This window comes from Pleurodeles waltl, chromosome 8 (assembly GCF_031143425.1).
Source record: "Pleurodeles waltl isolate 20211129_DDA chromosome 8, aPleWal1.hap1.20221129, whole genome shotgun sequence".
In the NCBI taxonomy this organism is placed as follows: Eukaryota; Metazoa; Chordata; class Amphibia; order Caudata; family Salamandridae; genus Pleurodeles; species Pleurodeles waltl.
Window position 1 is genome coordinate 819077092 of NC_090447.1, and position 14133 is coordinate 819091224.

Here is a 14133-nt window from a genome sequence, read left to right on the forward strand (position 1 = left end):
CACATTTCTGTGGCAGAAAGTTCTGGAATCTGAGAGGAGGCACAAATTTCCTTCCACCCAGCGTTCCCCCAAGTCTCCCGATAAAAATGATACCTCACCTGTGTGGGTAGGCCTAGCGCCTGCGACAGGTTCTCATTATCCTAATGAGACTACTGGATTCGGGAGGCAGAATAACCTGTGCTGCGGGGGACTGAGTCTGATCCCGCACCATGTGACACCTGTTGACCTAATCTGGGTTTGTTCCAGCTAACTAGCAGTGCCTCATCTCCACCCAAGAGCAGGGATGATCAGGGCAAACTGGCGCTTGACATAAATGACTCCTCAGGGGAATCGTGGTCACTCAGATCTCATCCGTTTCTCTCAGTTACTTTAGTCTCACATATGCAAGGACAATCAGAGGCAGAGTAAAGTTCAGTAAGGTTTTATTGAAGTAACTGCATCTTAGATAACAAAGCATGAATTGCAATAACTAGGACGATGAAGTACAATAAGATTAAAATTGTGACAAGGAGACTAAAACACAAGAATAACGCTACCATGTTGTCACTATGGTTTTTAGGGATAGTTCCTACTTAAGCTATGTTAGAGCACAGCATGTTAAGCTCTAATTCTGCCCTTCAGGTTACCCCTGTGAAGACATCATCCCTCATACCTGAGCAAGAGACCTGTAGTCTATATAAGTAGCTGTAGCGAAGCAATCCGCATACATTCATAGTCATCTGGCTGGAATCTCCCTCTAACGTACATGGGTCAAAGTAGTGTTTTTATAATAAAACAGCTGATGTTCCAAGAAAGGATCCCCTCGTAAGAGTGTGTATGTTGTATGTTTCTGTGAACATTGGAGACAAAGCGTACCACCTTTGCCGGCAACCTATCTTACTGCAGCCTTGAGAAAAACACAGAGTGAAAAAAATGTCTTGTTTAAGAACGTAGTGCTGACTTAGGCGAAGAACAGCTAGATAGAGAAAATAAAACAAGACCGCAAATGTGGCTAAGGTTAAAATAATATAACAAAGCTAAATCAAAAAATATCTAGGTTAAAGTGCACAGCAGCAGGCCTAGTTTGATAAAATAACGTGTATAAAACTATAGCTAAAATCACTGCACAACAGTTTAATGATCTGATTTTGTGAATTTTATGTAACAAGCATAACACGAAATTCCTTACATTACGCAAATTATGCCAACGTTATTTAAATTTCACTAAGACCTACTTTTACCACTACACTGATAGCTAACTTCGTTTTATTTTCCCTTGCTAATCATTTTCATTTAAGCTGTACCGCTTCTGATGTATTAACCTTGTTCCGTGTTTAAGAAGGTCATAGATGCCTTTCAACGTTGTCACCTTCGTTAATCTAACTGTTAGGATTTCTGTCACGTGTTTTCTGTTGGTGCTTGTATGCTTCAAGAACTCTTTCTTTTGGTAGGGTCGTCATCATTAAATGCTCACTGTGGTCAAGGATGAACCTTTGTTGCTTTACTTTGTGATATTGCACTTTTCATATTTTTGCGTAATAAACATGCTCACCCTTCATGTAGGCATGCAGGAGGATCCACTTTTAGCAAATCTTGTGCCATGGCTGGGAACCACCTCTAATTAGCTGAGATGGAGAGACAGCTAGCCGGACTCCACATGACAACCCCAGGCACCAAAGTAAGGGAGAGATTTCTGCTGGGGAACTGGGATGGAGAACAGCCTAGCATTTGACCATCTGACCAGGTCAGGCAGGGTAAGTGCTCCTAAAATTGTGAAACGTGAAGTCTGATAATGTTTATTCTCTTTTTGTATTTTTGAAGAAACTCAAGGGTGTCATCTCAGTGGGAGCCAGTGGGTCAAACTTTTTTGTGTAGGTTGCTAAAGGTAGACTGTAGAGTATAGAGCAAGTGAGCTTCAGCAGTCTCTTAGGAAGGGGAAGATAGGCAGAAGCATCAAACCCCAAGCACAGACTCTATGGATGGATGTGTGTCCAAAGAGGCCCGCTAATCTAGCCACAATGGGAGCTCACTGAGCTTCACAGTTGGTATTGGAGAATTGCGAATGCAAAGGGTCAGTGAGCGCAACGTACTTTACTACCTCACTCAGCAAGAACAGTTAGAGAAATAACTATAAGGTTCCCTCTTTCCCTGTTACTTTTCTGTCCAAACCCTCCTCTGGGTAAACTGCAGCACAAATCTGACAGACACCTCAATGTTTTCCTAAAAGTGAATAAGAAATAGAATGAAAAGATGGGTGTAAAAACATCTAAACAGAAAGAGCCCCCAGAAAAAAGGGGACATGGGGCAATGTACCACCAATATGGAAAGAGTGTGTTCAGGTATTTGAAACAGTGGGTCCGACACAATAATGATATTGGAAGAAGCCCTTTCCGGAGGAAGGTACCATTGATCCAGAGAACTTTAATAGGTTGAGGAAAAAGAATAAAAATCCCAAGGAAAAAACAGATACTGAACGTTGCCCAGTCTTTCTAAATTGGTATGAGGAAGCACACTAAGCAAAAGTGACTGGTGTGAGTGATGAAAGAGACTCATGAGAGACTGAAATACTAGGTCAGCGGTTTCAGAGACAGAATTGGGACTAGTTCCCTTATTGCCTCCCTTCATCCTAACTTAATTTTCCAAATTACCTCTCAGAAATTAGAGCTAGTGGAGGAGAAGGGGAGAATGTACTGGATGTTGAAAATGTTCCCACGCTGAGAGGGATGCTGGTGGTGCACCAGCTGAAGCACCCAGAAAAGGGGCAGCACAGACAGATCAGCTACCTCTAGAGAGACAGGCAAATAAGCTCAAGGGGTCAAGTGAGAACAGCAACTGGCTGCACGGCTGACAGCCAGTCATAAGAGGATAGCATGCAGTGCATGCAAGAAGAGGCCGGCTTGACTCTATCACTTACCCTCCAGTTATTATCCAAGATCGTCTAAGATGAACTGCGAGCCTACAAACTAAGGAAATCACTGCAGTGACTGACACACTCCTTCTTCTAGTAGGCCTTCTTCAAGCACCACATCTGCGACCTGCTCACGGGCACACAACCTGACTTACTATTCATAACAGAATCATGGTTGGGAGTTGACCTGGCCCCAGTGTTGCATGAAGCCATTCCTCTGGGCTATCAAACCAACCCACAAAACTTTATAGGCAAGAGAGGAGGTGGACTAGCTGTTATATTCAAACAAGCAATAAATCTCAGTAAAACAGACAACATTTCTATACAAGGTAGTGAGGCCCTCCTCACCAGATGTAACCCCACCCAAACTTCCTCCTGTAACTTTATCCTCCTTTACAGACCTCCACCTAACAACTCATCATTCCCAGACGCTTTTCTAGATACAGTCTTAAACCTTATTACATTATACTAAAACCTATGCATTCCTGGAGACCTAAATATTTGGCTTGACAAACCCAATATGCCCCATTCAAAAGCTATCATCACTGGCCTAGTCGTATTGAACCTGCATCAGATTGCACACAATCCCACACATATCGCTGGACACATCCTAGATGCCATTTTTGCAACGTTACCATTCATAGCATCACGCCAATCACATGGTCGGTCAGAACACCATTTGATAACTTTCCAACATAAAACACCACAAATCAACACACCCCACAGCAACTTACATACATGCACCTAGTGACCATGGAGCAAACTCAATTTTGAAGACTTAGAAACACAACTAACAGCCAACACAGATCTAGATACAATTGATTCTGTTCCAAAACATTATGAGTGGCTACAGGAAGCTTTGGATATCCTAATACCATTCAGAAAAACTAAACAGGACAAAAGAAAACCAACACCTTGGAGAAGCACAGAACTTAAAAAGATAATGCAATAAATCAGAAAGTTGCAGCGGACCTGGCTCAAAACAAAAAACATTCAAGACAAACTGCAGCTTCACAAACTTAAAAGAATATATAAGTTATCAATCAAAAAAGCTAAAAAAGTACTACTCAGACAGAATTCTAAATAAATGCTAAATCTGCAACCAAAGAATTTTATAAAATTCTCGATTAATTTTGAAAACCTAAATGCATGTAAGAAAGCCATCCCACTACTCAAGATTTCACAAACAAACTGGCAACTCATTACACAACCAAGGCAGACACATTGGACTCCTATTTAAAACAGACAATCCCAACATGGCCTCTTCCCTGTTTGAGAATATCTGGGTGCAGGGACAAGGGCTGCTGCTCATGTCCTGTGGTCCCAGGCAATCCAGTCAACATTAAGAAACAATGCTCGAACATGTATGAGATTCCCCATGAGATTCTGTGGAGAATGTCAGACTTTGTTTGAATGTTACAAACCAAATTGGGATGATTTGAATTAAGTATTGCTGTTTGTAGTACCCAGTGAGGTGAGACTGATTTGTTGAAAATGGTAACTGGCCACATCCATCTCCTCTGAATGAGGTTAGCCTCGCTGTGGCAAATGATGTACTACTGAAAGATGTAATGGAGGTATGGCCAGTTAAGACTGACTGGAACAAATTGCAAATTGTAAGTAAAATAAATGCCTCCTGCAATTATTTAAATTAATTCAAAGGTGTGTTTAAAAAGTATTGGTGTCAGTCAGATTGGGGAACAACCTCAGAAGGCAGTGAACACAGCATTTGTTCAGGATCTGACACCAAACGATCAGGAACAACTGTGTACCATCTGCATTGGTTGGCAAATAATCAGTGTTGCTGAATTGGTTGCCGTCACCAGTTGTGTGATGGTGTAAGAAAGAAATAAAATAAATCAAATGCTTCTAAATTATGTCTTTACAAATGCAATCATTTAAACAGATGGTCAAAAGCGGAGTCAGAGGAATTATACATTGACTTGTAGAGGGCTGGTTAGGGGGGGGGGTTGAGAGTGTCAAAACCCAGGAAGGGGTTGAGAGAAATAGACCCTCAAGGTGGCTCATGTTTCAGTTGCACACAACTGAGACATTGAAAATGGGATTGCTCCAACCAGACTGCAGGTGCATCCATGCGTGTTGGTCAGCCCAGATTTTCCCACCTATTCCAAAATCAGTATCCTAACTATTAGGACAGCTTGAGAGGTGCCAAATGTGCTGTGAATACATTAGAAAGGGTAGATTAGAACAGTTCTTATGTAAAATATGTATACTACGGTAAATCAGCCTCCTGCCTCATCGACACTAGTGCTAGCGAACCATTCCTGATAACCTCTGACTTCTCTTCTTTATCTCTTTTTATGTTTGTCCATTGATACAGTTGGCATTTGCAATATTAAGGTGCCCACTGCATTGCTGATCCTTGTTTGATTGCTCTGGGACCTATCATTATCCAACATGCCTTCTTGCTAAATCCCACTTTTCCCTCAAACCTATTATAAAGAGATTTGTTTTGTAAGTAGAATTGTGTTGTGTATTGTACAAGTGATAGTGTACAACTCTCCTTGAATGTGTCCAGGGTAAATTAAAATAAAGTGCTCGAAATGTAAAGTGACAGTGCTGAGAAAGACCTTCCCATGAACTGGAGTCTGTTAATTACATATTTAGGGAGGTTCCCTATATTATGTGGTCTGAACAGGTCATTAATGTTGGTTGTGCTCTTTTGACATAGCCCTGCAAGATCAAAATCAACCACATGCAGAAACTCCCCATATTCCACAGTATCCTTTATGTCCAGAGGCTGATGCAGGGACTTAACCCCTTCGCTGCCAGGCCTTTTCCCCCTCCTGTTGTCCACATAAGCTAACCAAGCCAAATTTGCGTCCTTTTTTTCCAACATCCTAGGGATTCTAGAGGTACCCAGACTTTGTGGGTTTCCCTGAAGGAGGCCAAGACATTAGCCAAAATACAGTGAAAATGTCGTTTTTTAAAAAGAAATGGGAAAAAGTGGCTGCAGAAGAAGGCTTGTGGTTTTTCCCCTCAAAATGGCATCAACAAAGGGTTTGCGGTGCTAAACTCACCAGCTTCCCAGCTTTCAGGAACAGGCAGACTTGAATCAGAAAACCCAATTTTTCAACACAAATTTGTCATTTTACTGGGACATACCCCATTTTTACTATTTTTTGTGCTTTCAGCCTCCTTCCAGTCAGTGACAGAAAAGGGCATGAAACCAATACTGTATCCCGGAAACCTAAACATTTCTGAAAAGTAGACCAAATTCTGAATTCAGCAAGGGGTCATTTGTGTAGATCCTACAAGGGTTTCCTACAGAAAATAACAACTGAAAAAGAAAAATATTGAAATTGAGGTGAAAAAAACATCAATTTTTCTCTACGTTTTACTCTGTAACTTTTTCCTGCAATGTCAGATTATCGAAAGCAATATACCGTTACATCTGCTGGACTCCTCTGGTTGCGGGGATATATAGGGCTTGTAGGTTCAACAAGAACCCTAGGTACCCAGAGCCAATAAATGAGCTGCACCCTGCAGTGCGTTTTCATTCTATACCGGGTATACAGCAATTCATTTGCTGAAATATAAAGAGTAAAAAATAGCCATCAAGAAAACCTTTGTATTTCCAAAAAGGGCACAAGATAAGGTGTTGAGGAGCAGTGGTTATTTGCACATCTCTGAATTTCTCAAATAGATGTCTTTTTTACACACTCTCCTATATTTGGAAGGAAAAAATGTAGAGAAAGACAAGGGGCAATAACACTTGTTTTGCTAATCTATGTTCCCCCAAGTCTCCCGATAAAAATGATACCTCACTTGTATGGGTAGGCCTAGCGCCCGCGACAGGAAACGCCTCAAAACGCAACGTGGACACATCCAATTTTTTTTCAAGAAAACAGAGGTGTTTTTTGCAAAGTGACTACCTGTAGATTTTGGCCTCTAGCTCAGCCAGCACCTAGGGAAACCTACCAAACCTGTGCATTTTTTAAAACTAGAGACCTAGGGGAATCCAAGATGGGGTGACTTGTGGGGTTCTGACCAGGTTCTGTTACCCAGATTCCTTTGGAAACCTCAAAATTTGGCTAAAAAAACACATGTTCCTCACATTTCTGTGGCAGAAAGTTCTGGAATCTTAGAGGAGGCACAAATTTCCTTCCACCCAGCGTTCCCCCAAGTCTCCCGATAAAAATGATACCTCACTTGTGTGGGTAGGCCTAGCGCCTGCGACAGGTTCTCATTATCCTAATGAGACTACTGGATTCGGGAGGCAGAATAACCTGTGCTGCGGGGGATTGAGTCTGATCCCGCACCATGTGACACCTGTCGACCTAATCTGGGTTTGTTCCAGCTAACTAGCAGTGCCTCATCTCCACCCAAGAGCAGGGATGATCAGGGCAAACTGGCGCTTGACATAAATGACTCCTCAGGGGAATCGTGGTCACTCAGATCTCATCCGTTTCTCTCAGTTACTTTAGTCTCACATATGCAAGGACAATCAGAGGCAGAGTAAAGTTCAGTAAGGTTTTATTGAAGTAACTGCATCTTAGATAACAAAGCATGAATTGCAATAACTAGGACGATGAAGTACAATAAGATTAAAATTGTGACAAGGAGACTAAAACACAAGAATAACGCTACCATGTTGTCACTATGATTTTTAGGGATAGTTCCTACTTAAGCTATGTTAGAGCACAGCATGTTAAGCTCTAATTCTGCCCTTCAGGTTACCCCTGTGAAGACATCATCCCTCATACCTGAGCAAGAGACCTGTAGTCTATATAAGTAGCTGTAGCGAAGCAATCCGCATACATTCATAGTCATCTGGCTGGAATCTCCCTCTAACGTACATGGGTCAAAGTAGTGTTTTTATAATAAAACAGCTGATGTTCCAAGAAAGGATCCCCTCGTAAGAGTGTGTATGTTGTATGTTTCTGTGAACATTGGAGACAAAGCGTACCACCTTTGCCGGCAACCTATCTTACTGCAGCCTTGAGAAAAACACAGAGTGAAAAAAATGTCTTGTTTAAGAACATAGTGCTGACTTAGGCGAAGAACAGCTAGATAGAGAAAATAAAACAAGACCGCAAATGTGGCTAAGGTTAAAATAATATAACAAAGCTAAATCAAAAAATATCTAGGTTAAAGTGCACAGCAGCAGGCCTAGTTTGATAAAATAACGTGTATAAAACTATAGCTAAAATCACTGCACAACAGTTTAATGATCTGATTTTGTGAATTTTATGTAACAAGCATAACACGAAATTCCTTACATTACGCAAATTATGCCAACGTTATTTAAATTTCACTAAGACCTACTTTTAACACTACACTGATAGCTAACTTCATTTTATTTTCCCTTGCTAATCATTTTCATTTAAGCTGTACCGCTTCTGATGTATTAACCTTGTTCCGTGTTTAAGAAGGTCATAGATGCCTTTCAACGTTGTCACCTTCGTTAATCTAACTGTTAGGATTTCTGTCACGTGTTTTCTGTTGGTGCTTGTATGCTTCAAGAACTCTTTCTTTTGGTAGGGTCGTCATCATTAAATGCTCACTGTGGTCAAGGATGAACCTTTGTTGCTTTACTTTGTGATATTGCACTTTTCATATTTTTGCGTAATAAACATGCTCACCCTTCATGTAGGCATGCAGGAGGATCCACTTTTAGCAAATCTTGTGCCATGGCTGGGAACCACCTCTAATTAGCTGAGATGGAGAGACAGCTAGCCGGACTCCACATGACAACCCCAGGCACCAAAGTAAGGGAGAGATTTCTGCTGGGGAACTGGGATGGAGAACAGCCTAGCATTTGACCATCTGACCAGGTCAGGCAGGGTAAGTGCTCTTAAAATTGTGAAACGTGAAGTCTGATAATGTTTATTCTCTTTTTGTATTTTTGAAGAAACTCAAGGGTGTCATCTCAGTGGGAGCCGGTGGGTCAAACTTTTTTGTGTAGGTTGCTAAAGGTAGACTGTAGAGTATAGAGCAAGTGAGCTTCAGCAGTCACTTAGGAAGGGGAAGATAGGCAGAAGCATCAAACCCCAAGCACAGACTCTATGGATGGATGTGTGTCCAAAGAGGCCCGCTAATCTAGCCACAATGGGAGCTCACTGAGCTTCACAGTTGGTATTGGAGAATTGCGAATGCAAAGGGTCAGTGAGCGCAACGTACTTTACTACCTCACTCAGCAAGAACAGTTAGAGAAATAACTATAAGGTTCCCTCTTTCCCTGTTACTCTTCTGTCCAAACCCTCCTCTGGGTAAACTGCAGCACAAATCTGACAGACACCTCAATGTTTTCCTAAAAGTGAATAAGAAATAGAATGAAAAGATGGGTGTAAAAACATCTAAACAGAAAGAGCCCCCAGAAAAAAGGGGACATGGGGCAATGTACCACCAATATGGAAAGAGTGTGTTCAGGTATTTGAAACAGTGGGTCCAACACAATAATGATATTGGAAGAAGCCCTTTCCGGAGGAAGGTAACATTGATCCAGAGAACTTTAATAGGTTGAGGAAAAAGAATAAAAATCCCAAGGAAAAAACAGATACAGAACGTTGCCCAGTCTTTCTAAATTGGTATGAGGAAGCACACTAAGCAAAAGTGACTGGTGTGAGTGATGAAAGAGACTCATGAGAGACTGAAATACTAGGTCAGCGGTTTCAGAGACAGAATTGGGACTAGTTCCCTTATTGCCTCCCTTCATCCTAACTTAATTTTCCAAATTACCTCTCAGAAATTAGAGCTAGTGGAGGAGAAGGGGAGAATGTACTGGATGTTGAAAATGTTCCCACGCTGAGAGGGATGCTGGTGGTGCACCAGCTGAAGCACCCAGAAAAGGGGCAGCACAGACAGATCAGCTACCTCTAGAGAGACAGGCAAATAAGCTCAAGGGGTCAAGTGAGAACAGCAACTGGCTGCACGGCTGACAGCCAGTCATAAGAGGATAGCATGCAGTGCATGCAAGAAGAGGCCGGCTTGACTCTATCACTTACCCTCCAGTTATTATCCAAGATCGTCTAAGATGAACTGCGAGCCTACAAACTAAGGAAATCACTGCAGTGACTGACACACTCCTTCTTCTAGTAGGCCTTCTTCAAGCACCACATCTGCGACCTGCTCACGGGCACACAACCTGACTTACTATTCATAACAGAATCATGGTTGGGAGTTGACCTGGCCCCAGTGTTGCATGAAGCCATTCCTCTGGGCTATCAAACCAACCCACAAAACTTTATAGGCAAGAGAGGAGGTGGACTAGCTGTTATATTCAAACAAGCAATAAATCTCAGTAAAACAGACAACATTTCTATACAAGGTAGTGAGGCCCTCCTCACCAGATGTAACCCCACCCAAACTTCCTCCTGTAACTTTATCCTCCTTTACAGACCTCCACCTAACAACTCATCATTCCCAGACGCTTTTCTAGATACAGTCTTAAACCTTATTACATTATACTAAAACCTATGCATTCCTGGAGACCTAAATATTTGGCTTGACAAACCCAATATGCCCCATTCAAAAGCTATCATCACTGGCCTAGTCGTATTGAACCTGCATCAGATTGCACACAATCCCACACATATCGCTGGACACATCCTAGATGCCATTTTTGCAACGTTACCATTCATAGCATCACGCCAATCACATGGTCGGTCAGAACACCATTTGATAACTTTCCAACATAAAACACCACAAATCAACACACCCCACAGCCACTTACATACATGCACCTAGTGACCATGGAGCAAACTCAATTTTGAAGACTTAGAAACACAACTAACAGCCAACACAGATCTAGATACAATTGATTCTGTTCCAAAACATTATGAGTGGCTACAGGAAGCTTTGGATATCCTAATACCATTCAGAAAAACTAAACAGGACAAAAGAAAACCAACACCTTGGAGAAACACAGAACTTAAAAAGATAATGCAATAAATCAGAAAGTTGCAGCGGACCTGGCTCAAAACAAACAACATTCAAGACAAACTGCAGCTTCACAAATTTAACAGAATATATAAGTCATCAATCAAAAAAGCTAAAAAAGTACTACTCAGACAGAATTCTAAATAAATGCTAAATCTGCAACCAAAGAATTTTATAAAATTCTCGATGAATTTTGAAAACCTAAATGCATGTAAGAAAGCCATCCCACTACTCAAGATTTCACAAACAAACTGGCAACTCATTACACAACCAAGGCAGACACATTGGACTGCTATTTAAAACAGACAATCCCAACATGGCCTCTTCCCTGTTTGAGAATATCTGGGTGCAGGGACAAGGGCTGCTGCTCATGTCCTGTGGTCCCAGGCAATCCAGTCAACATTAAGAAACAATGCTCGAACATGTATGAGATTCCCCATGAGATTCTGTGGAGAATGTCAGACTTTGTTTGAATGTTACAAACCAAATTGGGATGATTTGAATTAAGTATTGCTGTTTGTAGTACCCAGTGAGGTGAGACTGATTTGTTGAAAATGGTAACTGGCCACATCCATCTCCTCTGAATGAGGTTAGCCTCGCTGTGGCAAATGATGTACTACTGAAAGATGTAATGGAGGTATGGCCAGTTAAGACTGACTGGAACAAATTGCAAATTGTAAGTAAAATAAATGCCTCCTGCAATTATTTAAATTAATTCAAAGGTGTGTTTAAAAAGTATTGGTGTCAGTCAGATTGGGGAACAACCTCAGAAGGCAGTGAACACAGCATTTGTTCAGGATCTGACACCAAACGATCAGGAACAACTGTGTACCATCTGCATTGGTTGGCAAATAATCAGTGTTGCTGAATTGGTTGCCGTCACCAGTTGTGTGATGGTGTAAGAAAGAAATAAAATAAATCAAATGATTCTAAATTATGTCTTTACAAATGCAATCATTTAAACAGATGGTCAAAAGCGGAGTCAGAGGAATTATACATTGACTTGTAGAGGGCTGGTTAGGGGGGGGGGTTGAGTGTGTCAAAACCCAGGAAGGGGTTGAGAGAAATAGACCCTCAAGGTGGCTCATGTTTCAGTTGCACACAACTGAGACATTGAAAATGGGATTGCTCCAACCAGACTGCAGGTGCATCCATGCGTGTTGGTCAGCCCAGATTTTCCCACCTATTCCAAAATCAGTATCCTAACTATTAGGACAGCTTGAGAGGTGCCAAATGTGCTGTGAATACATTAGAAAGGGTAGATTAGAACAGTTCTTATGTAAAATATGTATACTACGGTAAATCAGCCTCCTGCCTCATCGACACTAGTGCTAGCGAACCATTCCTGATAACCTCTGAATTCCCTTCTTTATCTCTTTTTATGTTTGTCCATTGATACAGTTGGCATTTGCAATATTAAGGTGCCCACTGCATTGCTGATCCTTGTTTGATTGCTCTGGGACATATCATTAACCAACATGCCTTCTTGCTAAATCCCACTTTTACCTCAAACCTACTATAAAGAGATTTGTTTTGTAAGTAGAATTGTGTTGTGTATTGTACAAGTGATAGTGTACAACTCTACTTGAATGTGTCCAGGGTAAATTAAAATAAAGTGCTCGAAATGTAAAGTGACAGTGCTGAGAAAGACCTTCCCATGAACTGGAGTCTGTTAATTAAATATTTAGGGAGGTTCCCTATATTATGTGGTCTGAACAGGTCATTAATGTTGGTTGTGCTCTTTTGACATAGCCCTGCAAGATCAAAATCAACCACATGCAGAAACTCCCCATATTCCACAGTATCCTTTATGTCCAGAGGCTGATGCAGGGACTTAACCCCTTCGCTGCCAGGCCTTTTCCCCCACCTGTTGTCCACAAAAGCTAACCAAGCCAAATTTGCGTCCTTTTTTTCCAACATCCTAGGGATTCTAGAGGTACCCAGACTTTGTGGGTTTCCCTGAAGGAGGCCAAGACATTAGCCAAAATACAGTGAAAATGTTGTTTTTTAAAAAGAAATGGGAAAAAGTGGCTGCAGAAGAAGGCTTGTGGTTTTTCCCCTGAAAATGGCATCAACAAAGGATTTGCGGTGCTAAACTCACCAGCTTCCCAGCTTTCAGGGACAGGCAGACTTGAATCAGAAAACCCAATTGTTCAACACAAATTTGTCATTTTACTGGGACATACCCCATTTTTACTATTTTTTGTGCTTTCAGCCTCCTTCCAGTCAGTGACAGAAAAGGGCCTGAAACCAATGCTGGATCCCGGAAACCTAAACATTTCTGAAAAGTAGACCAAATTCTGAATTCAGCAAGGGGTCATTTGTGTAGATCCTACAAGGGTTTCCTACAGAAAATAACAACTGAAAAAGAAAAATATTGAAATTGAGGTGAAAAAAACATCAATTTTTCTCTACGTTTTACTCTGTAACTTTTTCCTGCAATGTCAGATTATCGAAAGCAATATACCGTTACATCTGCTGGACTCCTCTGGTTGCGGGGATATATAGGGCTTGTAGGTTCATCAAGAACCCTAGGTACCCAGAGCCAATAAATGAGCTGCACCCTGCAGTGCGTTTTCATTCTATACCGGGTATACAGCAATTCATTTGCTGAAATATAAAGAGTAAAAAATAGCTATCAAGAAAACCTTTGTATTTCCAAAAAGGGCACAAGATAAGGTGTTGAGGAGCAGTGGTTATTTGCACATCTCTGAATTCCGGGGTGACCATACTAGCATGTGAATTACAGGGCATTTCTCAAATAGATATCTTTTTTACACACTCTCCTATATTTGGAAGGAAAAAATGTAGAGAAAGACAAGGAGCAATAACACTTGTTTTGCTAATCTATGTTCCCCCAAGTCTCCCGATAAAAATGATACCTCACTTGTGTGGGTAGGCCTTGCGCCTGCGACAGGAAATGCCCCAAAGCACAACGTGGGCACATCCCATTTTTTAACAGAAAACTGAGCTGTTTTTTGCAAAGTGCCTACCTGTAGATTTTGGCCTCTAGCTCAGCCGGCACCTAGGGAAACCTACCAAACCTGTGCAGTTCTGAAAACTAGAGACCTAGGGGAATCCAAGATGGGGTGACTTGTGGGGCTCTGACCAGGTTTTGTTACCCAGAATCCTTTGCAAACCTCAAAATTTGGCTAAAAAAACACATTTTCCTCACATTTTGGTGACAGAAAGTTCTGGAATCAGAGAGGAGGCACAAATTTCCTTCCACCCAGCATTCCCCCAAGTCTCCCGATAAAAATGATACCTCACTTGTGTGGGTAGGACTAGCGCCCACAAAAGGAAATGGCCCAAAACACAAAGTGGACACATCACATTTTTTCATA